Here is a 24556-nt window from a genome sequence, read left to right on the forward strand (position 1 = left end):
AATCAGCTTCAGAGGTTTGATTACATTTTAATTTTTATTTATTTATTTTTAATTGAAAAATAATTATATATTTTATGGGGTACAATGTGATATTTTGATCTGTGTATGCATTGTAGAAATATTTAATCAAGCCAGTTAATATATTCATCACCTCACTTGCGTGTATGACATTTTGTTGAAATCTTTCAACAGATTTTGTAATAATCTCTATTTATTCCAATATACTATTTGATGGAAAATGTAAAGATGACTATACCCATTTTATAGCTGAAAAAGTGGAGATACTGAGGTGCTAAATATGCTATTTAATGTTGTAGAAGTGTTAGTGTCGTTCTAAAATTCAAGTTGTCATTCTGATATTTGGGGATTTAGGGCTTTAGCATATGTTCTATGCAATGATCAAAACACTTGATCCACATTATCTTAATAATATCATTGAGGTATCATAGATAAAAAGTAACCTGAGACATAGAAAGGCATTAAATTACTTGTAGCAAATCTCATAGCAAGGTCACAGAGAAGCTGACACAGTCTTGGACTTCTTCATATGAACTAGCCATGACTAGTTTTCTGACAAGAAACATTTTTCTCCTTTTGAGAATGTGAAGGTCGAAGATTTCTCCCAGGTCGAGAAAGCAATGCCTTAAAGAACTCTGAGAAAATTTTTGATTTTTAACTCTCAAACAAATATACAGCCCATTGTATTGATCACCACTTACAAGTTTAAAATACGTGAGTTCTAAAATTCTTGTTTAGAAAAACTGGGATTAAGTCACCTTTTCATTCCTTCATTATCTAGGTCTCACCAAAACATTTTAAAGTGTTAGGTATTTATATAATGTGTGTGAAAATACATAATTTCAGAAATTGGAATGTATGTGGAATTTATTTTGGAAAAATAGCATCTACTTTGAAATGTGTCTGTCATAACTTCTGTTTGTGATCATTTTCAATTAGAAGACAAGGTTTCCCTATATAAGACTAGAGACTCAGATAGCTAGGAAGGAAGGAGGGACCAAACAGGCTAAAATTTTACTAAGTTGTAACCAATCCAGGTATCATGAAGAAAGAGGACGTGAAGTTGTCTTCTATACTTTTAACTTCTATGAATTAGGATTTTCAATTGAGAAATAAACAGATTCTAGAAAGCCCTGGCTTCCCAGGAGGTGCCACTAGGTTAGTATGGCTCAGACAGATGCTCATGAACTCATCTGCTGGTTTTCCCATACAAAACATCTCAGCCAATATCCACAGAATAAAGACCAATAATGGAGGGTCCAGGCAGTCCTTTATCCCAAAGAAGAAACTTTACTTACACACACAAGCAAATGAAAAGAGCCTCCTTGTAGCCCCTCCATAAAGAAATGCCACCATTTCATCTAGAACCAGCTTTATCACCATAACAAAATGTTGTGTTCCATGGATATTTGCACCATAGTTTAGGTCAAGAATTAGAGTTGGCTGGATTTAGTCAATGTCAAGAGAAAAGAAAGAATGTGGAGAGGGCATCAGAGTGCTCGGAGCTGGCAAATGCTGGCAATTAGCCGTAAAGTTAGCAGCGTGGGGTTATCTGAAAAGAGCATATGATTATACTGAGTGGTAGCTTCCCCAGTGAGTCCCAAATAAGCTTTTTCATCTACATTAAATACAATGTGATATTGTATTAATCACTTGGAAAAACAAGAATTTTTTCTATTATTAACTGGTAAGTTCCTGTGTCATCTATCTCTATTTTGTCTGTCAGCTCTGTTTTCTTAAACACAACCAGTTCAACTATATTATTAACATCTTCAAAGGAAAACCTACCAGACTACCAAGGCTAATTTGCTTTAACTAAGATTTATTTACATTTATTGTCTAAGATAAGCTTCAATAATATATGGTCATTTGGTCCAGAAACAGTAAGTCTTAGTTGTATGTGGTAACCTTTAACTCTGAATACTTCAAATGTCATATATTTTACCCCTTTTCTGGGCTAGATTTTGTGCTATTCTTTTCTTTTCTTTCTTTCTTTCTTTTTTTTTTTTTTTTTTTTTTTTTTTTGAGTTGGAGTCTAGCTTTGTCACCCAGGCTGGAGTGCAATGGCATGACCTCAGCTCACTGGAACCTCCATCTCCCGGGTTCAGGCAATTCTCTTGCCTCAGCCCCCCAAGTAGATGGGATTACAGGTTTCTGCCACCATGCCCAGCTAATTTTTGTATTTTCAGTAGAGACAGGATTTCACCATGCTGGCCAGGCTTGTCTCGAACTCCTGATCTCAGGTGATCCACCCAACTCAGCCTCCCAAAGTGCTGGGGTTACAGTCGTGAGCCACCGCGCCCAGACTCATTTTCTTTAATTTTCATGACATAAACATTATGTGTGACTATGTAACTATAAAGTAATAAATCTGATTTTAGTTGGACATTAGTTGCCCTGGTCTCATTGGGTAGAATGAATTCACATCGTGTATATATAGCTTCTCTACTTGTGAGTTTCATAATACATTAAATGGAGATGGTAATTAATAGTACCTACCTCACAATGTTACTGTGAGAATTAAATGAGATATTATATGTAGAGTCTTTAGATTAGTCCCTAGCATATAGTTAACACTCAGTTAATGTTAACTATTATTATGTATAAGCATTGTGGGAATAAAAATCAAACATTTACTGATAAGTGCTCAGTATATAGTAGGAGCTCAACTCATACATATTTAATGAATTAGTAAACTGTAAGTTCTTTAAATGGCTAGATGTTACTGATCTATGGTAAATGTAGTATTCTGGCTATTGCCTTATACTGTTAAATATACTATAAAGCAAAATGTTAACACCAAGATTTCTACATAGTTTTCAGGAATGTTTACTAGCTATGAAAGAGCTTTTTGGGGGTTTAGGAGTATTATTTCCTTTCTCATTTAACATTTGCACCGTTAGTCCCATACAGCATGTGCTATCTGACTAGAGGTATATGTGTGGCCACAAAATGGGCATAGATTTTCCCCTTCCTTTAACAGTCATGCAGATATGATTTATCTTACGGTACAATGAAAACAGAAGCAGTACAAGCCTGCCCATAGTAAAAGAAGATAAATGGGCAAGAAAACACAGAAAGGCAGTGTGTGTCAAGCATGCTTCATATTTGCCTGAGAGAACTGAAACACACAAAGTGAGAAAGACGTGCATGTTACTATGTGCCAGTGCTGGAGATGCTGCTTGCTTTTTTGATGATATCAAGACGTTATAGTTTTGGGGGACATTTGTTTCTTAATAAATTTATTTTTAAATCCTGCAATATTTACCATCTGAAACATTTATCTGAAATTGTCATGTATTAAATCCCATCTTTTCTAGAACTGGTGTTCTGCTTCTAGTAACAGTTTGAGAAAGGGTTCAAAGGTTTGACTCTCCCTAGAATGTTCTTACCACTGGTACTTCTACTCAACCTTTACAAATAGTTGATGCATCACTTCTAGGAGGCCCATCCTATATGTTTATATATATTTGTGTCATTGCTCTGGCTATATTGCATTACAGTTTTCAGTTGAGATGTGTGTTTTCTCTTTTAGAGTCTGGTGACTAAATTGTGAACTTCTTGCATGACGAGGCTGTGCTTTACTTATCTCCAATATTATTCAGTTCCTGAAATAGAGTAGATGCTCAATAAATAAGTATCCAATCAATTAATAAATTTGCAGTCTCACACACAGGCATATATTCTTATAAAAGATTAGGGACATTAATACAATTTTTTTCTTTGCATGTTCCTAAAGTGATTGTGAATCTTTGGAAATTGTTTATGAACATATTAATATGTTTCTTAGTGCTCTAGTCACCTTGAGGGAAATTTTTTAATCTTTGAAAAAAGTTATTTTTTAATCTCTGTATATTCTTTTTTACCCCGAGCATGACTTTTGCACAATGGACTCAAGTGTGTTGTCAATTACTGATTATTTGGTTTAGCCACACAGAAACTGTTAGGAATCCTTATTTTTATTTGCACACTATCTGTTTGGTGGCTTTGTCCAAGCCCATGGATTATGCCAGTTAAATGGAAAAGTCTTACTTTCAAGCAAAATTCTCAGCATTTAATACAGTGTGTGGCATATATTTGGGAGTCAATAAATGTTCATGGAATGCATGAACAAATCAGTCATTGTTGCAAACTGTTTTGAGGATGAGGTATGAGATTTTTTTTTTAAGGCTAAATGAAATGCCCAGTATCACACAGCAGGATAAGAGAAAATCTCACACTCATAACTCATACTTCTGTGTTTCCAGACTGTTACACAAGCTCACTGAGAAGTGCAGTATATGTCTGATTTCTCAACTTCACCCTGCAGTAAACTTTTGCTATCCGGAGGCTAGAGACCTCTTTTGTGAATGTTGTCTGCCCAATGACTGTGTTGGCACCAGGGAGGCCCTAGCAGATAAAGTGGAGGAACATATGGTTTCCATCTCAATACAAAGTGGTGGACATAACGTGGTAATTCAGCTGAGATGTCCTCTATATTGTAAACTGAAAGAGTATGATTAGAGGTGTTTATAAACGGCGTCTGAATTCCCCCACACCCCTCCCCATCCCCTTTCCACTGTAGTTTTATCTGTCTGAATCAGAGCGATCTAGCCTCCCAGCCTCACTGCATTATTTGTGAAAATGGCCAGTGTGAGGAATTATTAATTAAAGCTAACAAATCACCCTGACGAGCTGTGCCCTGGCATGGCTGAAGGTTGATTGGCGAAAGTGTTCTCCTTTGGAGAAAAGACTTTTTGTGCTCGTGACGCAGTCAGGGACGGATTATTGAATATGCAAGTTAGAAGAAAAATCACAGGACAAGCAAATTGAGTATTTACTGGCAAATAATTGCTCTCTTAAGCTGTGGCTCTCTTCCTAAATTCTTAACATTCCCGAGGGTTAGAAAGAAACACAGAAAAATGCATCGGTACAGAGTACATTTCAAAAAAAATACATAGACTGATGTTTCAGACTTGTGCAGGTAAGTGTGATTGTGTGTGTATGGAAAGTGAAAGAACAAGGGAAAGCAAAGGAAAGATAGGGGAAGAAGCATAACTGTTAGTCTGATGAGTTTTTAAAATCAACTTGTTTATTGGAGCTCAGCGTATTTCTAAGTTGGGAATTTAGTTTCAGTGCTGCATTTATTGTGAAAGTTAGAGACGTGAGAATGAGAGAGGATTTTCTCAAAGTTGTTTGTCTTCATTAGCAGAAGAATATGTTAATGTTTTGTCCCAATAGTATTTATAAATTTTGTTCAGGCATTTGTGGATATATGTATAAAATTATCAGTTGATTTAAAGATCTTTAGTTATTTTCAACATTGTTGATTATGACACGTCATACAGTGTTTCGAACATATTTGGGTACAACTATTGCATTTATTTTTAAAAGTAAACACTGCTTTCATTAGGACCAAGCTAGTCCTTGTTGAGAATTCCTAAAGGGACATTATAGTTTGGAAATACTTAAACTTCAGACTTCTATAATAACTAAAGTGTCCTTATTGTCAATTGTGTGGTCTTTTTATCTGTAATGTTAATCAGATGCTAAGTTTTGTGGACATTGTAAGACAGGAGAGAGTAGTTTAGAGGTTTTTCAGGACTAAATTTAAATACATAGAAATATAAGTGTGCAAATGAAGGTTAATTCCATGTATAAAATATAGACATTAAGAAATAGAGATACTCTTACAAGTACAGCTAGGTTATGGGAGCAACATTACCAGAATATATATATCCATTGAAGATGAATTGCATATTCTGTGATAACCTGGAAAATGCTTTTTCGACTTTCATCAACAACAAACTGTTTTTGAAATGAAAATAAGTGACTGGAAAAATAGTGCTTTTTGCTTTTAATAACTTTGAAAAACATTGATTTAAAACAAAGGCATAATCATAATTTAGACTAAATTAACTAATTAATAATTACCAAATGCTTTAACAATATAACATCTACATGATACTAGTAATCGGAATAATAATAAAAATGGAAAATCTGGTAATGACACAGAAATTAAATCAGATGACTCTCATGTTTTAGAAAATCAGAATTTTAAAATATAAATAAATAAAACATATGTTGCCTTCTAATCTATTCCTTGAACCATGTAATATTGTATTGGTTAGGATTTTTCTCTTACTATATCCTATTTTATTTAAAAATGTGATCCTTAGTATAGGGAATAGAGCTCATAAGAAAGTTTAGAAAATATATTTTTTAAAGGTTTAATTCCCACTGGATCACATTCTGTCCTCAGATTTCAAGAGGCAGCCTCTTAAAGTTTCTTGTGACTATTTGAGGGCAAAATTTGGTCCATTATTTAGAAATAGCAAAGGGGGCATTTAAAGCATATGTTCAGAGACTTAACCATCTGCTTGCTTTATTATGAATACCGCAGAGTTATGAGAAATTGGAAAGACTCAAAAATTGAACCAGAGTTCTATGCAAAATTTTAAAAATACAGCACTCTGATTTTTAAAAATATGTTTTGCAACCACCTACTTTTGCTAAGTATATCTTATTAGTCCTCTATGTGAGAATAGTATTATTCCACCTTTTTGACATATGGGAAATGAATGGCAAAGTATAGTTGAGTGACATGAACCTATAGAAAGTTAATAGTAATCTTTTCTCTCTGATTTAAACCACTACATATGAATACCTTGTGGAGTTTTAGACTTGTCATCAGTGAAACTCACAGTGACTTAAAGAAACATTATAAAATGGTGACTGCTGGAACAAAAATGAAGTCCAGCTGCTAGTTTCTGGACTGTCTACAAATGAGTTGCAAGAGACATGCGGAGGCCAGACTAAAGAGAACTTCTGTAGTCCAACTGTGATGTAATGAAAGTATAAATCAGCTATTGGTTGCCCATGCTGAGGGGGAAAAGCAACAAAATATTTTTTTAAGTGCAAATTGGCATTATTCCCAGGTGGTACTATATTCCTTTGGTATCTGGAAGGATATGACATTCAGAAATTAATAAAAGAACAAAAATCATCTTTAAGTCCCAGGCATAGTAATATTTCACCTAGATTGGTCGTATAAGGACATATCAATATGAATATAATTGTTAAAATGTCTAATGCTCAATTAGAGTTCTTCTACATTACCTGAGTTTTACTAGAATCAGACTGAGACTGGCTGGATCATTCTCAGAGGAGAATATAGAAAGTAGACTAAATTTAGCCTGAATATAAGTTTTTGTTGTTGAGATGACTATTACTCTTTGTTGCTTAATGAAAAGCATTTACTTAAAAGAAAATAATAATGGAAGCAAAGGACTGAAATACTTGGTTCGAAGACTCCAAGTAAAAAAATGTATGTGTATGTATCATGTATACTTCTATATTTGTTTAATTAAAAAATGTTTTCAGAAATATACGCTTTATTAGGCTGATTAAGCCAAAACATTTTTGTGTGTGTAATCTAAAGACTGAACACAAAAATTTTAAAACAGACCTGAAAGATATCAGTCAGAACTGAATTAATGACCTGGGGCTGAAAATACCTATGTCAAATTTCATTTGGATTTTTTCATGGTGGGATTTTAATTTTATGTCTCCCTAAATGGAAGTGCTGCAGTCAAGTGAATCTATAGCCCAAAGAATAATGAAATATGTCAATTATTTTAGGAGGTTAGTTTTTATTTTTTATATTGAGTACATGTGATGTAAATACCAAATATATATACACAATATGTTTTTTTGTTTATTTGTCTTATTTACTATTTATTGCTCTAATAAGGGAATTAAAATGGCTGACAATGAAAAAATAAACACAAATACATGAATGCAGCAAAATACATGAATTAGAAGTAGGTAAGAAAAATAAAACAATAAAGGAAAGGATATAAAGATGGAGTTAGAAGTGAGGTCAGCATGCAAACTATATTCAGTGAAGTGCTATATATTTGCCTTTAAACTTCCTTGCAGCGAAAGTTGAAGAGAAAAGCTTGTTACACAGTTTATAACATCCGTAAGCATAAGAAAATAATTTTCATTTTTTGTCTTGAAAATGGCTCTTGAAAAGAGCTCTTAGTTTTCAAAGAAGTCAATGCTAAAGCAGCTGCCACTGTACAGAATTTAAGGCTGCAGATACCTAAAGGTCAGGTCAGAAGCAGACGCAGTACCTTCCCTGGGACATGGATGTGGAAGTAGACCAAAGTAATCCCCTTTTAATCCCTGGGCATGTGTTTCTAGAGAGAAAAAAAAAAAGACACGATTAATGCAGTAATGTTGGTAAGCTAACAATTTGTGGAAAGTAGGGAGTTAAAGGGGGAATTTTAAAAAATTATTTCATGTAAATAAATACATATATTTTTAGTAGCAAATGAAAGATTTAGAAGGCATTCACTTTTATAATAACCATTAAAACATGTTATCAAATAAACCTCTTAAATCAACATTGCTTTCCTAAGTTGTTCATAAAACACTGCTGTACTGCTGCCATTCTTCTTCGACTTTTACTTTAAGCAGATTGTCAGTCTCACTGAAGTTTTAAAAAGAGTCATTTCTGGCTTGAAATTTAATATTTCTTGCCCTTATGTCCTCCCTTGGTTCATTTTGAGAAGTCTTAGCAAATTGCCTATTCTTTTCACAGGTAATTTTGATAGTTAAGTCACATTTAATAGGCTAGTCTTCTCTTCATATTGAAAAGGTGAACTATATAGATTTATTATTATATTACCTTGTAGCCTAGTCCCTGGTAAGTAGTCCAAGGACCAACTGTATCAGGATTACCCAGGGATTACCTATATCAGGATTATCTAGAGCACCTGTTAAAATGGAGATTCCCGAACCCCATTCCAGAATTTCTAAATAAGAAGCTCTGAGAATGTAGCCTGGATCTGCAGTTTAGGAAACTGCCCAAGTTATAATAAAGTTGTTATATAAGTTGTGCATAATAAAGTTTGAAGTTCACTGTTTTAAAATTGTGACTTTAAACATTTCTAGTATATGAGCATAAAATAGTAGGATTTCTCTACAACTATCAGTAAGGGTTTATTGTATTTTATTAACACTAACTAAAACTAACTAATACATAAAACTAATACATAATAGTTAACACTAACTAATACATAATACTCAATAATATGTGATTGCCTGCTCATAAATCTAGAAACACCTAGACTAGACAAAAACTCTGAATTTGTTTGAACACCCTTAAGCCATATCTCACCATTTTAAAAAATATTATTTAATTTTTAAGTTATCATTTATTAAGAACTACTATATACTAAGTCATATGTTGAGTCTTGATGTTGAGTCCTTGATGCATTTGTAAAATCCTCCAGAGAATAGACCAGTAAATTCAAGACACTTCTTGTAGGAAACTTCTTTCCATGGGGAGCTGCACATAATATAAGGGGAGAAACAAGTCATCTGTAAATACCAAGAGTGTGCATTGTCAACCGGAAAATAATTTTTTTTCATCTTTTAGGCTTGTTCTGGTGTATGTGTGTTCTGGGTTATTTCATTGAACTGAGTGGTAGGCACTCAAGATGCTTAGAGCTCTAAGAGGTAGATAAGTAATGGGGTCAATCTTCAAGGGACTTTACATAAAGCAGAGAAGACTGATAATTAACAAAAGTATATGGCCTTCATAAGGTTCTGAGGCAGACAGAGTAAAGAGTACTGTCCTTCAAAAGGTCAGAGAGTAGAGCAACAGGAAAGGTTTCCCAGCAGGAGTTATGTTTTAACTGAGACTAAAAACCTAATTGTAAAACAAAACAAAAACATTCTTTAAGTAAAGTTCTGAATTTCCCTTTGATTACCTAAGTAATATGTCCATGTTGAAAATATTTCAGACAATAGGAAAAAGTATTTTTTAAAGAATAAAATCACCACTTAAAGAAACCATTGTTAACATTCTTCAGATACTTTTTTGAGCATGTATTATGTCCTAAGGTTATGCCAACCGGCTACAGCTTCTCAGAAGGGAGCATTTTAATTGGCAGATAGTGTGAATAGCACCAACTCAAACCTTAACTCATTTCAGCTGTCTTCAGATTTGGCTTACAGACCAAATGGGCCCCAACCCTAATGATGTAGATAAAACAACACAAATGCAGTACTCTCTTGAACAAACACCATAGCACCTGCTATAACCCCCACCTAGAGTAGATATGAGAGTCAGATTCCTTGGGTTCCAATGCAGACTTGTACCTCTTTTCTATCGGTGTGATCTTGACCAAATTTTTGGATTTCTATATCTCAATGTGCTTTTCTGTTAAATTGAATTTACGGTACGTACTTACCTCATGTAATATTTTGAGAAATGAATAAGATAATACATGTAAAGTGCTAATCACAGTACTTGGCACATAGTAGAGTTCAATAAATGCTATCTATTATTTATTGGTGATTACTAGTATTATCACTACTATTACAGTTATTTTTATTACCAGAGAAACTTGCTGAAAGTATATTTTGTCCAGTACAACTCCATTATTATTACTGACAAAACAATTCAAGACACATTTCTTACTGAGAGTGGGTCAGATATATTATCTTGGCAACACATATTAAGAATCTGGATTTTATAGATGAAAATTATAATATGATTTAGCTCAGTAGATAAATGACATTATGTGGACTAAATTTCTGTTTCTAGATAGAAATAATGCCTAAAAGTGCCTTAAATGCCTTTCATGTCACATATCTTGTTTCAACAATTTGTGATTAACTTGGTTTGTTTTATTAAAAGAAAATTGTAAATCCAACACTCTAATGTTTTCCAGATAGTGCCACCTTTCTTTATTCAATCAGTGATGGAAAATTATAAGAAATACAGTTTTACCTAAAGAGGGTATCTTCAGGAAGGAAGAGATTCTAGTGGTCAGATCTGTGATTTAGCATAATAGCAAACAAAGATAACTATCCTAGCAACTGCCACATAGTAGGTGACTAAAGAATTGAAGTATATTTTATAAGAAAAAGCATATGTCAATCCAGGTGTTATGTGGAAGTGGAAGTAATTTTAAGAGAATGCACAAATTATATGCTCATGGACAAGTTACTTTTTGTGACTAATTCTTCAAATGGAAAATAAACCAATAATATCTTCATTACATGGTGAGTGTGTATAGTCCTTGGTAGAGTTCTTGGAACATAATAGATATTTAATAAATAATACCTGCTAACAACAGAAATAACCACAACAATAATAACACATGAAAATCCTGTGTATAATGGCTATAAGCTCATTAATATATAATACATATGATTTGTATGCATTGATACATAAATAATAACATTTTAAATTGCTTTGCTAATGTTTGACACACGGTAGGAACTTGGTGTAAATTTGATCTATTTAAATACCTTCGGCCGGGCGCGGTGGCTCAAGCCTGTAATCCCAGCACTTTGGGAGGCCGAGACGGGCGGATCACGAGGTCAGGAGATCAAGACCATCCTGGGTAACACAGTGAAACCCCGTCTCTACTAAAAATACAAAAACTTAGCCGGGCGAGGTGGCAGGCGCCTGTAGTCCCAGCTACTCGGGAGGCTGAGGCAGGAGAATGGCGTGAACCCGGGAGGCGGAGCTTGCAGTGAGCTGAGATCCGGCCACTGCACTCCAGCCTGGGTGACAGAGCGAGACTCCGTCTCAAAAAAAAATAATAAAAAATAAATAAATAAATAAATAAATAAATACCTTCATTAAAAGATTGCTTTAGTTATTTTAGTTAAATGAAAACACAGTTCAAAAATCTAAAACTAACTTAATCCTTTGGAAAATGAGAATAAAAGCAAAGGCTACCTAAGGATTTGTTACTGAAATGGTCAAATAATTTGGGCTTAATGCAAATAAATAGCAGGCATACCACTCTATTTCAAAGAGCAGACAAAGAGAATTAACTTGGAAAACTCTTAGGTGACCCCTAATTTGAATCTTATTAATTGGAAGCATTTTAAAGCTCAAAAGGCTGTTATTGCTAGTTACAGTGGTAGCTACATATGGAAAATGGCTGCAGAGATTCACAATACAAAAATAGTCCATTGCTAAATTCAAAATTCTGTTAATGTCACAAACAGTGGGACGTGAAACACAAATGAATTGTGATGACAGTTGAGTACCAAGCCGCCTATTTTTTCCCCCTCAGAGCTGCCCATATTTGGCTTTATATTTTCCTCAGTCCTGATTTAACCCATAAATATTTGTATTTTCTTCAGCTAGCCTCACCTTGGAAACTACTACTTAAGCATTTTATTCCTAAGTGTTTCTCAATTCCTGGGAATTCTGCTTTATTGCTTTTCTTCCTACAGATATGCATTTTAAAATATTTCTTTACCTCTTGCTTTAGAGTCAGATTTTGAATCTTTTTTCACCTATAGTCTGATGAGGCTCAATGTTGCTCTTTACTCTCCCATTTCTCCTCAGTGTTTACAGTGTCATCTGCAGGCTAGGGCCTGTTTCTTCTCCGTGTTGCTTTGACTTGGGGTACTTGCTGTCATCCTGATCATCTGCATTTATTGGCTACCATCGTTTTTTAAAAACTGGTTTTTTAAATGTCACTCTTACCCTTTATGATAGAAGGTCTTTATGATCCTGGATTTGGGGAGCAAGACATATTTTATGAACCTACTAAAGCTCTCTTATAAATGCAGCAGTTCCACATAACCATAAGCTAGCTTGACCTTTGGGAAATGTCATTAAAAAATCTCTAAAGAGTATTGCTAAAATGACCAAATTATTTAGGCTTAATGGATTTTGTAGCATGGATACCAGACCTACTCAGAGAGCAACAGTCCTGGCTGAATATATTTTATCTGGGTTTTACTGCATGTGGTGACTTGGCTGCCATTTATTGAGTGACCTCTCTGTGCCAAGCATTTTACATTTAATTCTTAAAACAATTTTGTGAGATGGGTACCATTATCTTCATTTAATAGGTAAGAAAATTTTGACCTAGAGAGGCTAAATGACTTGTTGAAAGGTGGAAATGGGATACAAACCAAAGTTTCTAAGACTAACATTCATCCTTTTCTCCATTTCCTCATGCTTGTGCCTGGTTATATATTTATATTATTGGTATTGGGAAAGAAGTTTATAGTATAATTCAGTTGGAGGCATAGCCAATTCCTTCTTTCCTTTTCTTCTTTCCTTCTTTCCTTCCTTCTTTCCTTCTTTCCTTCCTTCCTTCCTTCCTTCCTTTCTTTTCTTTCTTTTCTTTCTTTTCTTTCTTTTCTTTCTTTTCTTTCTTTCTTTCTCTGAGTCTCCGACTGTCACCTGTGTTGGAGTGCAGTGGTGCCATCTCGGCTCACTGCAAGCTCTGCCTCCTGGGTTCAAGTGATTCTCTTGCCTCTGCCTCCCAAGTAGCCGGGATTACAGGCACCCACCGCCACGCCTAGCTAATTTTTTTGCATTTTTAGTAGCGTGGGGTTTCACTAAGTTGATCAGGCTGGTCTCAAATTCCTGACCTCGTGATCTGCCCGCCTGGGCCTCCCAAGTGCTTGGATTACAGGCTTGAGCCACCGCGCCCAGCTGCCAATTTCTTTAAAACAAAGTGATGGTGAGATTTTGCTATGTTGTCATGTTATAGAAATATGAATCCAAGGCTATGGATTCACTAGATCTCCAGTAGCAAAAGGTACATAAGTATGGGCGATATCCTTTGATTTTCCTTTTGGTTTTGGAGGACACGTTACTGTCAATTTTGAAGAAACTAAAGGACTTAAAATGTGTGGCCTATGTACTAGGCATTTCCGACTTCTTGCTGAGTGCCTCCTGTGACTTGTCCTACCTCTTCCTCCAAAACAAAAATCTAATTATTCTTAGCAAACGTATCCTATAGACCTTTTTCCCACCAAATTTCCCGAAGAATTGTTTTTGTTATAATTATTTAGTGCTTTATTACAGTGGGCAATTAAAGCATTTTAAATGCATCCATCATCAATCTATATGTTTATCTTATGAGGCATTAACACCACTTTACTTTTATACAGCACTTTGCAGTTTACAGCTTGGAACATGTATACCCAACAAATAGCACATTGCCTTTTCATCAGAATAGGGATATCTAATTTAACAATAGTCGCCACATACAGTGAAGCAGTGGGAAGACTGGCCTTCAAACCAGTAATCTTCATTGTCTAGGGAAGTGCCCAAACCTGGCTTTCCTCTTTGCCTTTATGCAGTTGGACCATTGAGTTCACCAGATTGCACCCCAAACTCCATTATTTTGCTTTAAACAAAGACTGAGAGTTAGTGTAGACTAGTTTGTAACTTTGCCACAACAGGATTTGTGTCAGAACCTCTAAAAGGAGCTCCTGAAAATTACCTGAAATTTAGAGTGAACTTTTAGCTAGAGAGACAGAGAGAGAGAGAGAGAGAGAGAGAAAGCTACAATAAAAACCCAAGAAGGAAAGAAACAAAGAAAGGGAGGGAGGGAGGGAGGGAGGGAGGGAGGGAGGGAGGGAAGGAAGGAAGGAAGGAAGGAAGGAAGGAAGGAAGGAAGGAAGGAAGGAAGGAAGGAAGGAAGGAAGGAAGGAAGGAAGGAAGGAAGGCAGGCAGGCGAAAACCCCAGAACCATCTTTTTTCAAATATTGCCTTGAAAAAAAAACTATAAAAAGTTTATGTTAAGATTCTGGGTCCTTGGATTACTCATGATGAGTGCTTTTCCTGGGCAGCATCTCCCATTTTCACCCTTCCTCTGGTCACATTGAATGTTCAATTTCCTTTTCTCACTCTTGACAGTTACCAATGTTGGTATGTCTTCATTATTATTTATTACTTTAAATTTAAAGCAGAGTAGTTTTTTCTCACTTTTTGAAAATTAAATAAGTTTTATTGTGTCTGTATCAAAAGTCACTATATAGGTCTGTTCCCAATCTTGTTTTTTAAACAAATGAATATTGCTATATTTTAAAAATATGAATGTCTTTTTATTTTATTTTACTTTTTTGAGACAGAGTCTTGCTCTGTCACTCAGGCTGGAGTACAGTGGCACAATCTTGGCTCACTGCAACCTCCATCTCCTGGGTTCAAGCGATTCTCCTGCCTCAACCTCCTGAGCTGGGATTACAGGTGTATGCCACCACGCCTGGCTAATTTTTTATATTTTTAGTAGAGACAGGGTTTCACATGTTGGCCAAGCTGGTTTCGAACTCCTGACCTCAAGTGATCTGCCCGCCTCAGCTTCCCAAAGTGCTGGGACTACAGGCATGAGCCACTGTGCCTGGCCAAAAATATGAATATAGTTGGCTATTTGCACCCTTTCTCTTAATCCCAAGGATCTTCAACTTTTATTCTTCTCTTTAAAATATTGAGTCCTGGAAATATAAGTGAACATGACAGTTCTAAAAGATTAGTATTTTAAAAATTATAGTTTGCTATTCTCAGGTTTGTTCAAAATTGACTTTCTGACATACTATATTGTTTTCACAAATGTAAGCTTTACCTAGGTAGTAAGACATATTCACAGATAGTTATTATCAAAAATATAGAGAAAAAATTCACATATATATGTCGCATTCCCTTCCCACTCCTTCCTGAGTTGTTGACATGAGAAAATATTTCCAACAGTGGGGTATCATTTGCTTGGTGAATTTTAACGTTTGCATGAGATGAGATGGTGTTCATGTTTGCGAAAAATACTGAAGACTTCTGACCTCTTTCTTTTTAGCTGCACATGGCTCAATCTAATAAATTTTCAATATAGATTCCAATATGGTTATAATCCCAATCATACCATATTTAAAAGCTCTATTGCTGACTGTGTTTCTCTGCTAGCATGACGCCACAAAGAAAATGAAACCAACCCAAACAAAACCCTCCTTATAACAGAAAGTAAAATGAAGCTTGTAACAACTGTTTTGAAAAATGATTTGGACAGTGAGGAACAACCAATTTTTCAAACACTGTTGTAGCCATTTCAAGCTGTAGTGTGGAAAGTGTATGCAAGAAATCAATAAAGGGAAAAGATCTCTATCTGACACAGATGAAACCTAAACATACCGTTAAGACCAATTCTCTCTCCATGCATCTGTTACCGCATTCCACTAAAAGGTGTTGGAAAGAAAATCAGCCAAATTCTACTAGAACGAAGTGTCCAGACAAGTGAGTCTGTAAATAATTAAAAAAAAAAAAAAAACTACAGTAGAAAAAGGGGAATGGGGGAAAAAAGATTAAGCACTTAACATGTTGAGTATATACCCAAAGCAGAAAACTCAGTGAGGGAAAAACTTGTCCTTTAAAAGAAGATACTTTCTATCCTCCACCAGCAACACAGAATTGATAGTCTGATAATAGAAACCTTTTAGGTAGGGGTAATGGGAAGAACACTGTCTTCCCAAAGGCTTCAGTAGATATTCAATTGCCCAGGGCAATCTGATCAGCACGTCCTCGTTTCTAGAATTGAGTAAACCAAATCAGGATGAACCGCACATGGTTTAATAGTTAACTTTTAGAACAAGGGGCAGGGAGATGCTTTTATGCCATAGGCCCAGTGTTCATTCCAGTCTCATTACTAAAGTCTGTTCTGAGAGCATTTACAGCTTTCCGGAGAGTCTGAGTTTGGCTGAATCCTGAAGGTGGAAATGTAGCTTAATGACCTCCTTATCCTGGAGTCTCCCTTAATACAGGTGAATTTTTGTGATAAATCATTCTCTAGAATCCAAAGTGTTGTATTAATATCATCATTATTACTATTATTATTATTAGCCCTTTCTTATGTTGTTAGTTATCTCTCCATTTTCCTATTCTAGGAATAGGTGAAAGTTTTGTGAATATGCAGTTGCTTTCTTTGAGTTTCTTTGAAACAGTTTATGTCTTCTTTCAAGTTGGAAATGTGAGATATTTTGAATTATAGTTGGATGTGCAAGTCCAGTCCTGTTTTTAGAGATCAGGAACAGAAAAGGTTCTACAAACAATCCTTATTTGACTAAGAGACAGAACAAAGGAAGGGAGAGAATTGTATCTTTGGGTGATTCAATCTTAGGTGCTCAATATTGATTGACTAGTGGTCTTTTTATCCTGGCCTCTGTTTTCTCAGATTCCTAAAAAGATTCTTCCCTTATGTGTAAGAGAAAATCCCTCTTAGCATCTTCTCAGTCTTTTCCAAAGGAGAGTAACCATGGACGAGGATTTAGCATACCTAACGAATGGGCAGTGGGCTATGAATAAGTATTAAGGGAAAATAACAACAAGAAAATTGAGGGCAGATTCACGGTAAGCATTGTTTGTGGAACTGTTGGAAGGATCTGGTGTGTAGTTGATGTTGTTGTTCTAAACTGAGCAGCAACAGTAACAACAAACAACAAAATCATACTTCCCACTCTCTTCTTCCTTTCCATTCAAAAACAACCATCACTACCACAATAGCCCAGTAGACAAAATAAAAGCATGTCTATATTTTTGGTATATTACTGTATATCTTAATTGTAGTTTCTCTGCCACACATTAACAGAGTTATGTATCCCTCATGTTTTTCAAAGATCACCTTTGCGCATGTCTGCATAGCTGTTCTAATAGTGTTACTATTGTCTCTTCTTCATTATCTCCTTTATTTGAGTTCTTTTTTTCATGTATGCAAAGAGACTCTTTTTCTAGGCTCTTTGCACACATTCACCATTGCACTAGGACAGATGGGTGTTTTTCTATATAAAGCCTTTTAAAGTGAGAAAACAACAAGAATAGATTTTGAACAATATTTTACCAGTATTATTGAAAAATGAGCTACTGTATATTCTATATACACACACAGCAGCTGCACAAAATGCAAATTCTATTCATGTCTGATCTCTTCTGCATTTATATGGTGACTATTGCTGTAGCACCTAAGCACTTTATGTTATTTCCTCTTATTATTATTTACCACCTGATCATTCCAGAGTGCTTTTTACAATCAGAGAATTTCATTAACAGCCCATTCCCTCGCTCTTTGTTTTTCAGCAACCTTGCATGTAAAAGTATCAAGCGTCTTGGTAGCTATATCAGATAAATTACAGTAAAAAGATAGAGTGCTTCTGACAGGAGGGTGGGGAAAAAAACACCCTACAGCATCTCCTAAAATTTGGTTTGTGTTTTACGGTATCCAAATAATGTTATACAAGTCTGTAATTTAAGTGAAAACCAAACCACTAGATAAGCGCTTTTATTTATCATGGTTTCCACCATTGCAGTAATCGAAAGTGTGAGGTGAGGAAGAGGAATTCTGTCTGCACTTCATAGATAGAGAGGACTGGGCAATTGCACTTTCTTCTCACTGTGGAAAGCTTGTGATTCTTATTGACTCTTGAGCTGCCTTTAGCCCAGAGGTATAGAAGTCAATCTGTTTTAAAATCCAAAAAGCTACTGTTATATTTTTTAAGCTAAGAGGATAGAAACATGTTTATTAAAAGGTTCTTTGTGATTATAGATGAAAGTGCGTGGTTGGTACCTTAACAGTTTGATTGAATAAAAATCAAGTTCACACTGGGGTTTCCTTCTCAGCTCTACTCCTTGCTTTCTCTTTGACTCCAAGCTAATTGCATAACCTCTGGTTGACTTGTGCCTCGTCTACACATTCAAAGTGAAATTCAGAAATGAGGTTATTATCTAACTACTGTAGGCTGTAACATTATTTCTCTAAAATATCTCTGTGAGAGAATTTGAAATTTCTGATTTAAGTAGACAGTAATAAAAACTGACAATTGTGTGGACCATCTCCTTTTATCCTTAGACAAAAACCCCATGGAGGTGGATACATCAGAGTCAGCTGGAGGTGGTCAGAATCATTTGCAATGTTTGTTAAGACACAGATTACTGCCCCTTCACCAAGTTTCTGATTCAGAATCTAGAGTAGGAACTGATAATTTCACTTCTGATATGTTTCTAGATGATGCTGATGGGGACCAAATTTTTTGGATCACTGCCCTAAGGATGGCTTAAGTACGTAGAGAAAAAGAGATCAAGGCTCAAGTCATGGCAGTAAATTTGTGTCTATACTCTGCCACTTTACTTTTGGCCTCAAGTCATTGCGGTAAAGTGGCAGAGTGTAGACACAAATTTAGGCCTTCTGACTCCAAATTTTACTGTCTTCCTACTACAGACATTTTCTTTCCACTTCTACTAGAGACATTTTCACTTTACTTTAATGTTTTGAATGACTGTCAGTCGTCTTGAGATCCTAAGTGAAAAAGCATTGTAAAGAGTGGTAATTGGATGTTTTCTCCTTACATCCAGTAGCTACCCTATTGCATTTGTGAAAGGAGAGGAGGAAGCCACTCCAAATTTTAGTGATTAGCTTTGGTATGAACAGCTTTTAAGGCCAGCTTTATACTTCCCTTTTGGGGATGAGAGTAATAAATGTAAGTCTTCTTTGTATTCATTCATCATAACCTGTACATGCGTATGAACAGGTTTCTGTTTGATGGACTTATGACCATATTCTGCTGTGACAATGCTTTGTAAAAAAGTTTTCACATGTATATTTCTTCTCCAATAGTCATAATTTAAAAAAAAAAAAGTGTCAAGGTGAACATGATGGGGCAAGGGAAAAACCACTGCAGAGCGACTGAGGACACTTGAGTCTTGTGCTGCTTCACATATTTGCACAGATCTGCTGGCCTCCATGGGAGACACAAAACAATTCTTCTTTACCCAAGCTATATGTTACAGTCACCCAGAAAAGCTTTGCAGCAAACACCCACATCAGGGCCCAGGTACAAGAAACTTTGATTTAACTGTTTTGGGGTAGGGTCTGAGTCTCAGTAGGATTTAAAAGCTTGTCAGGTGATTCTAATGTGCAATCGGGGTTAAAAAACCACTGGCCTAGTGTTTAAGGGCCTGGGTTTTGAAATCAGACAGATCTGAGTTCATATCTTGGCTCTTTCGCTTAGTTACTATGCAACCTTGGACAAGTTATTTAATCTCTGTCAGCTTTAGTTTTCTCATATGTAAAATGAAAATAATAGCACTTGTCTTGTAGGAGATCTGTGAAAATTAAATTAAATGATACATTTAAATGTTTAACATAGTACTTGACTTGTGGTATGGATCTACTACACATTAGCTGCTCTTGCTATTATAATGCACCTCAGTTTCCTTATCTGTAAAGCAAAGGAGGGGCACTTTAATTTATGAAATGGAGGACAAATATCTTGGGATTTCATATAGATACATGTCTGTCACCGTATCCACAGTATCCTACCCAGCTTCATTTTTGCCTTTCTTACTTGCTACACATATTTTTGTTAGGTACAGTCTTTGACAGGCTCAACCTTTATTATATTTTACCAATAAATACTTATCTGCCCTCCCCCTTCCCACCAAGATGAAAAACTTGAAACATACAACAAATCCCCTTCTTATATGGGGTAATGCAGGTATGATGGGTGGTTGACCTATAGGTTTAAGAAATAAAAAGTAGAGCTTTGTGAACATGTCTGAAAGCTAACATGCCCCTATTCTTGATTGCTATTTTTTCTGCCATCACTCACTCTAAGAGTTCAGTTGCTGGTAGCTTTCATCCTTGAAAAGGAAAATTGTTCATACTCTACTTCTTAAAGATTGTTGCAATTTGTTAATTCCCTTCATTTTCCCATTTTCCCTGATTTCCTTCTGTATGTCTTTTTTTTTTTTTTTTTTTTTGGTGAGACAGAGTCTTGCTCTGTTACCCAGGCTGGAGTGCAGTGGCGCAATCTCGGCTCACTGCAGCCTCCACTTCCCAGATTCAAGCAACTCTCTGCCTCAGCCTCTGGAGTAGCTGGGATTACAGGTGCCCACCACCACATCTGGCTAATTTTTTTTTTTTTTTTTTTTTTTGTATTTTCAGTAGAGACGGGGTTTTAGCATCTTGGCCAGGCTGGTCTTGAACTCCTGACCTCATGATCCAGCTGCCTCAGCCTCCCGAAATGCTGGGATTACAGGCGTGAGCCACCACACCCAATCTCTTCTGTATGTCTTAAGCCTTAGTACACAATGAGTAGGTAACAAATTTTTAAAGCAATAATGATTTCATAAGCCCATCTGCTTATCTCCACCAGTGTTTAATAGGTTATGTTTTTCATGTCTTTTTATATCTCTGATTTTAAAAATTAGACTTTTTAAAAGTCTCCTTGTATCTCTCTTAACATAGAAATTATGTTTTTGGGTGGACAGAAAGAAATTATTTGACTGTCCAATAAAAGTACAGATGGTTCCATTTTTCTTGACTCATCTCACAGCACACATTAGTCAGGTCACATGCCTATTTGGGAATTTTTGTAGTACTAGGTCACTTGCCCAGCTTTGGGGCACATAAAAGAATATTTTCCTGGCTTTTAAGTTTGTGGATCTTACACTGTGCCTGGCATGGAGATAGGAAGGACATTTTTTTCCATTAAGCTTTTTCACTGTGTTTTGACAGGAAAAGTTGAAACAGAGTCCCTACTGAGATTTTAACATGTTCCATGGTGGTAACCATAGGAAATAGGGAAACAGGAAATTTTTGGACAGAAGGAAGCCAAGGAGTCCATCTCAGCCTGTCCTCACCTCAGAGATACCAGTTGGATTCTATAATATTATTTTTATCTGCATGTTTATCTAAAGTTTTGTATTTCTATAGTTTTCTTCCTGATAGTAGGGAAACATTGCTGCCAATTATCATGAAAAAGATTACACTCTAAACAGTACTCAGTTCCTTCTTCTGGACAAATCAATGAATGTATTCATTCAGATGTTAATAAAGCAGAATTGTGGGAGACTTCATTTGGAAAAATGCATTTTGTGTTTAAAGAGATTCTCAAAAGATATCATGATAAAATCCATGTAAACTCCAGTGATAGAGAAAAGTACTTGTTTCACACAAAAATATATAAACACAGAATAATGACATTTTTGTTCATTAAATTCAACATGCTTAAAGTTGCCCATATGCACACACATACATGTGTATCTTCCATTTACTCTACTTTTCCTCTACCACCCACTGTCCCAACCTTTGGGAACCAAAATACTGAAATATAAATCAACTCTCATTTCTGAAAGGTCTATAATGCCATTTAAGTGAAAGTCCTTCACCAACATATATTGGTATTTTTCCGTAAAAACTTAATTATGGATATTTTGATGCATGTGTGTGTTTGTGTACATTTTTCCTACCCACAGGAAACATTTTTCAAACAATCTGGTCAGATGGAGCTCTGTTGAAAATTTACCATTCATTAGCATCATACCTATGCTAATAGTTTCTATTGTCTTTCATTATATAACAGTTATTATGAATGAGATCCTCGACATATCATTTTCCATTATTTTATTTAAATTGTGAAATACAGTTGACCAAATAGTAGTCATGGCTACTAGCAACTTTTTGATATACATTTGGCATGGCAACAGTTATATTTTATTTCTCTTGTCTATATTAATACCAAACCTTAAAATGGATTATGAAAATAAAAAATAAGTTGTTAAAAAAAACCTACTCTTTCCAGATCAGAAACAGTACCTCACAGGACTGGAATTAACATATATTATCATCGCCATTTTAAACATAATCACCCCAGATTACATAATCTTTTACTAACGTGTTTGTAAAATTAGTCTTTTCCATAGTCCAGCTTTGAAAGATAAACACCATGTGTACATAAGCATACGTAAAATATCTCATAGATACAGAGCCCATAAAATGGGCATATTCTTATAAATGTAGGGAAAGGTTCGCTCAAGGAGCAAGCTGATAAGCAGAGTGGTGGAATGTCAAAATGCCTAGGCTCTGTAGTTCAGCCTCTACCACTGAATGAGTTTACCCTAGTTAAAGGATTTAACTTCACTGTGTATCAGTTCCTACATCTGACTCAATGTTGACTTAAACCCCCCCACACACATTTTAATAACAAAATAATTAAGATCTAAAATTGTTTTGAAGTGTTCGATATTATATACAGATACAGCCGTCATAATGCTTAAGCTTAAAATAGGAATTGGGACCAAATTGTTAGAAAAAGTTCTCTTGTTCCAGATGTTGGAGACTGACTAGGCGATGTCACAGCCTCAAAGATTTGCACAGGTTGATCACAAAGGCAGAGCCTGAGGGGAGGAGCTGGCTTAAGCAGGGCCCAGTGATGGTGGACTATGTTTTTTCAACTAATGGAAGAAATGGGAGACACTGAAATCTGTGAGGAAGCATGTAACATGATCACATTTGTTATGTCTCTTGAATTATCTAAGGTTTGACACAAAGGGTGGATTGAAAGGGCCTGACAGTTGGAAGCTCTGGTGAGATAGAAAGGTTTTGCCATTAAGACTGTAGTTCTCAAATTGAATTGCACCTCGGGAACTGGCTCCAAATGCAGATTCTAGGGCCATATCCCTACAGGTTCTGATTCCACGGTAGTTCTTGGGTGAGCCTGTGATTCTTCATTATAGCAGCACCTCTTAAAACCACCCAGGTATGGCCCATTCTCTGCTCAGCATTAGTTCTTTCCACTTCAATAAGTTGGCACTATGGCCAGGCATGATGGCCCACACCTGTAATTCCAGCATTTTGGGAAGCCAAGGCAGGAGGATCACCTGAGCCCAGGATCGCTGATGCCCTTGAGATCAAACTGTGAATTTTTGGTCATAACTAGTCAGTGCTCTAGTATCCAGTTTATGTGGTTTCTGGTTATGAACAGTACTGAAAAGATTATTTAATGTTCTATAAAGTCCTACAGACAGAACATTTGATTTTTTCAATGGAAATTCTGTATCTTTGAAACGTTCTCTGTTTGTTCCTATTACATTTGCCTATTTTAGTTTTTAGGAAAGAATACAAATACATCTGTTTGGTCAGAATTTTTACTTGATTGACACTATGGGATTTATCAGAATGGGGAGTCTTTTACAAATTTTGATATTCTTTTGTCCTGTTTTTTATGCATTTGCCCAGAGGTCTTCACAAAACTAAAATGAATTTTTTAAAAATGAACAGTCTGTTTAATGCACTTACCACATGTTATATGAGAAGTGTGACATTTGATCTAACCTCTCTAAAACCCTTGAATCTATAAGGGTAAGCAAGAAGCATCCCCATTACTAAGAAATTTTTGTCATATGAAAGAAAATCTATCTTATTTCACATATTCAATTCCCTTGTCATTTTACTTTATAAATAAATAACAAACCAATTTGGCACATGCCCACCGATTAAAAATAAAAGTTGTCAGAGAGGAGAAAGACAAAAATATGAATTATTAATTATAATATTAAGCAGCACAAAAAGCCTAACATGAAATGATATCACTTAAAAAGATTTTATCAAAATAAAAATTGGGCAATGATATAGTCTTTATTCAATTCAATTGTTGTCGTTTTAAGTCATTAAATATATTTATCATATCTAATATATTTATATCAAATTTGATGAAAATATATTTTAATCATAGCAAATAAGTTATTTATAGAATAGTAGCATAAAAGGAAAGCTCAATGTTAAAGTCTCACATTAAATTATCATATTGACCTAGTGGCTATATTCACTGTAAGATCATACTCTTGCATATTGTTATTTTTCAAATCCCCATTACTAGAAAAAAGCAAGAACACTTAATTAGCAGAAAGGGTGATGTTTTTCTTTTCATGATGATTTTAGAAGTTTACACGGTTCATACT

The 24556-nt window shown here is 35.4% G+C and overlaps 1 protein-coding gene across 44 annotated transcripts in view; it reads left to right on the plus strand.

Annotated features, from left to right (window-relative positions):
- Window positions 1–24556, plus strand: part of ZBTB20 (zinc finger and BTB domain containing 20) — an 813376-nt gene that overhangs the window by 381747 nt on the left and 407073 nt on the right. For 3 of the 44 annotated variants that reach the window (XM_074033416.1, XM_015445404.4, XM_074033424.1), the window contains exon 1: window positions 4770–4981. The exons of the other annotated variants lie outside the window; for them this stretch is intronic. The gene's annotated coding sequence lies outside the window, so the exon portion shown is untranslated. Of the gene's footprint in view, window positions 1–4769; window positions 4982–24556 lie in introns of those variants that run through there. 44 annotated transcript variants of the gene reach the window in all.

The sequence above is a fragment of the Macaca fascicularis genome, chromosome 2 (assembly GCF_037993035.2).
Source record: "Macaca fascicularis isolate 582-1 chromosome 2, T2T-MFA8v1.1".
In the NCBI taxonomy this organism is placed as follows: Eukaryota; Metazoa; Chordata; class Mammalia; order Primates; family Cercopithecidae; genus Macaca; species Macaca fascicularis.